The sequence below is a fragment of the Plectrocnemia conspersa genome, unplaced genomic scaffold, assembly GCF_051122295.1.
Source record: "Plectrocnemia conspersa isolate PC_06_02 unplaced genomic scaffold, ASM5112229v1 ptg000007l, whole genome shotgun sequence".
Classification (NCBI taxonomy): Eukaryota; Metazoa; Arthropoda; class Insecta; order Trichoptera; family Polycentropodidae; genus Plectrocnemia; species Plectrocnemia conspersa.
This window is the reverse complement of record NW_028277171.1, coordinates 6373576-6378047: the sequence shown is the minus strand read 5'-3', so window position 1 is coordinate 6378047 and position 4472 is coordinate 6373576. Positions and strand designations below refer to the sequence as shown.

The following is a 4472-nucleotide window of genomic DNA, read 5'->3' as shown; positions in this document are numbered from 1 at the left end:
GATCAGTCTTTTATTTAATATCCATATATGTAAGTAATTTTTTATAAGAATTTATTTAGTTAAGTTAAGCTTCATTCTAATTTGATACATTACAATTATAAATATAATAGGTATACATTTAGAAAAGTATAATAAGTACACTAAAAATATTTATTATTAAACTTTAAAGGAACAAATAAAAAAATAAGAAGCAAACAAAATGGAAAACCAAAATAACAATTATAGAATGATATGATATGTGAATTATTTATTAACTTGATTAAAGTTGCATGAATTCATTAAAAAAATGTTATAAATGCAAAATAATTCGAAGAATTTGTGCCAAACTTCACAGAAAATGCTGAGGGATGTGTTAAACATCAGCAGATCTAATTAAATAATTATAATATGTAGCTCTCTCTAGCATATTTTTAATTATCATTATTAGTTCATATTTTAATAGTATAATTATAGAAGTAAAAAAATAGTATGTTAATAAAAATTTTAATTTTTATCTAAAAGTAGAATAAAATAAATTTTTCTTTGTTAAGAAACGGTCACGGGAAACAATATATAACTGGAAGGCCACAACCTTCCCGTTGCACAATTCGACCTCGGTGATGTCCATCAAGCAAATGTCACTTTCTAAAGGCGTATGCATATTTAGTTGTTCTAAGAAACGAGTGTAACGACTGGCTATCGCTGCAGGATTGTGATTAATCAGCAAGCTTTGCAGCCCTGAATACTTAAGGCTCGTCTCCAATGAGGAGAAGGAAAACACCGACACTCGAAGAGACTAGCAGACGCTCGCCCGCCTGCAGATAACATACGGTGATGGACGCTCACATCTTGAGAGGAGCTCCACCGTGCGAGCACCACAACAGAGAGGGATCAACTTCTGCTACATTGTCGCTGCCACGCCAATCAGAACTCTAAGAAACTTCCAAGAACATCATCCGACTCTCGGAAAATAACGAGCTCGCCCATCATAGTCTATCGCAATATGTAATATAATCCAAGAATACTCTCACTAGTTTCTACATGCGTCTTACTGGCTGCAAAGTTACACTACAAATGTAAATTTGTTTCAGAAAATGTGATAAATTTTTTTATTAAATTTTCCGTTGTAACCTGACAGGCGTAAGACCAATGCGTTACAACGGGGTAAATCTGTACCAACTGAGTAAGTCAATCAGATATAATGTATATCTACAAGTAAGTATACCACCAGACTTAAACATCTGGGAATCGGTGATATCTATATTAATAATAATAAATTATTAGGTGCAATATAATTTATAATCAATAGATCTCACTGCAACTATTGCTGATTATTTTATAATAGCACATTTTTCATAAATAAAAATTCGAGTGCCGTTGCCGGGTTTCGAACCCGCAACCTCAGAGTTACTAGTTTGAGACATTAGACTACGCTATTCCGTATGTAAAAATGTATTTATTCTATTGGTTATAATTTATTAAATTTGTTTTTGTTAGAATTGGTAAAATAGATAAAGGGCGATATTTATTTGTGATCCACTTATCAGCTTTGAACAAAAGAGTTATTTTGGCAATTTTTAAGTAATTGGGATATATTTCATTTTTTAAACATTTAACGAATAATTTTGTTAAGATAGAAGCAAATAGACTTAATTGATCTGTACCAGGCGCTAAGTTATTTTATAATTTGTTTGTATATCTTATGACTACTTCTAATTTAATTTGGTGAAAATAAAATATATATTAACTTGAGTCATATTTGAGTCATATTAGTGTTTATATTATCATCAAGGTTAATTTGTATTTGAGCAGATAGAAATAATCTTTTATATTATATCAACTTTTAATTTTATTTATAAAATTATTAAAGTGTTTATTGACATTTTCTAATAATTTAAATAATTCAAATAATAATTATTGATGACAAATAAACGTAAATATTTAACTAATTATCCTAAATATTAAATTAAATATATAAAAAAATTACTTACAAATGGAAAGACTAAAAATTCAAAAAAATATTATAATATTATTGTTCTAAACCAATTTAACGTTAATTTAATAATAGAAAGATGGCGCTACATATAAATACATTCTCATAAAAATAAATAATAAATACGCTCATTAATAGATGGCGGATTTTATTTAATAATTACCTAAGAAAATCTATGATAAATAAAAATAATATAAATATAAATTTTATAATTTACATATTATATATAAATTATGAGCATATTTCATCAATATGTGTACTCACTTTAAACAAGTATCGTTTTTAAACGTTTCGTCATAAGACAACAATGAAACAGCTCTGAGAATAAGAAACGAGAGTGAAAAGGGTCAACACCCATCGTACTTCGCCCTTCACGGAAAATCAAAAAGCAATTATTCACTCTTGTAAACACGTACACTTGACACACAACGTTAAAAACAATCCACGGTCAAGTGCGCTTCTATGAGCGATTACAAAACGAACGAAAAGGGCTCAAGCGTAAACCTTAAACAAAACATCACTCGAGAAATCAAAACATTGAAGCGTTGAAGATTAAGCGAAATTAATCGTTGAATTTTATACGCGTGTGATACAATTAGACAGATTAAAAAAAAACATATTAATCAAAGTGAAAGCAATTCGCTAGGCAGTTACCGAATAATGCACTCGAGTTACAAAACGGCGCTAATTGCCAACAGTCCAGTTGTTTTGCGCGCCGAAATCGCGGAGTGTTACGGAATAATTAGCGGATTGCACAATGTTTTGAAGAGCGGCGATAAAGCTTTTGTGTAGTGAGTAGATATATGATAGCGATTATCGCGATAAAAAAAATTAAATAATGTGTACTTCACCGTTGCTTGATGTGCGACGACATCTGGATCAGAAACGAGGAGAAAACGAAAAGCTCTCCGGAGGTACCGTATGTCAAAATACAGCGACAAATACCTGTAACAAAAATAAAAATATATATTAGAAAATATATTATAGTGCAATTTAAAATTTCACCTTATCCTCTTATATAAACGATTTCTATTTGCATCCTTGTTGCATCACAAAAAGTGCAAATTTAATCGTTGCAGAAAAAAAACGTTCAAACATCAAAAGAGAAAATGCAGCGTTCTAACACATAATAAATATATAAAATAGTATAATTAAATGATACTAAAATCTTTCTAAACACATAATCGTATTATTTTATTAACGTGTTTACCAAACAGGTAACCAACGATAATGGCGAAGGTTTTTAATTAACGATTGCCGATAAAATATAACCGTGAGCGATTAAGAATTTGACTTTTTAAACTTCTCTACATCGAAAACAATATCCTTTCACTTACGAATAACCTCGTTTTCTCAAAGATAATAGGATTTTGAAGGGTTCCCTATTGTTAATCGCGTCATTCTATTGCGCTGCACATTTATTTTATTTGTGTGTGTATAGTGATTTTAGAGATTGTTGAGTTTCACGATGGCATGTAAACACAAAAATTGTAAGTAAAACTTAACAAACCGGTTATGAGAAGTAAAAATAACTTTAAGTACTGTGAAAAAATATATCAGTAACAATAATACAATAAAATCGTATATTTACATATGTCCGTACCGCCGCACGTCGTTGTCGGTGATAGGGTATATTATAGTAAGATACTGGTTCAAATTTTATTTATGTTAATTAGGATAATTGTATATATGATTTTAAAATAATAAAAACAAGCGCATGAATCTGTTTTTAATAACACGATTGAAAAATCAAGAAAAATCGCAAATCGATTCCTAAAAACATAAATTAGGAAAAAAATAGTGTTTCAGATCTACAGAATATGTTTCAGTGTTTCAAAATGTTTGTAGAAGTGACAGTGTTGTAGTCTGGTAAAAGTATATTATCGTTACCGAGCGTTCCCACTGCGACGGCGCCGACACGATTTTGTTGCTTTTGACGTGAATTTTTTACTTCTGAGAATTGATATTTTTTTGCACCCTTTTATTGACCAAACTTCAGTTTGAATATACTTTAATCAGCCCTTTTATATCAAAAGTTTATAGTAATATCAGTAAGAATAACTATCATATTTTTAAAACATACTGTAACATCAAAGTGCAGACAAACTATGTTGCAATATGCGAGATGCAACATCTGTCTGTACTTCTTCTTCCGCTTATTTTTCCCTTAGAGAAATATTTCGGACTTACCCTAATAAAAGTTCTAAAACTATAATTAGTTTTATAACTTTCATTTTTTTTACTTTTTCTGAGGTTACAAAGAAAATTGATTTAAATTATGCAACTCGTTTCGACCGAATACTGGTTCGAGATAGCTCTGGCGTATCACATGAGGATGTCGGTGCGCCAATTGCATCACTTGAACACACTCACGAGATGTGATTACGTCTGATGTCACTATCGGCGATCGTTATCAAAGGGCTAAAAAATACTTTTTTGCGCAAGGTAGCGCATCCTTTTCAAACTAAGTGTAGTTTTTTTCTATACGTATGGGTGCTTA

General features: G+C 30.3%; 1 protein-coding gene across 1 annotated transcript in view; it reads right to left on the bottom strand.

The window, feature by feature from the left end:
* Flo2 (flotillin-2) overlaps positions 1-4472 on the bottom strand; it is a 211947-nt gene that overhangs the window by 99165 nt on the left and 108310 nt on the right. The gene's annotated exons all lie outside the window — the stretch shown is intronic.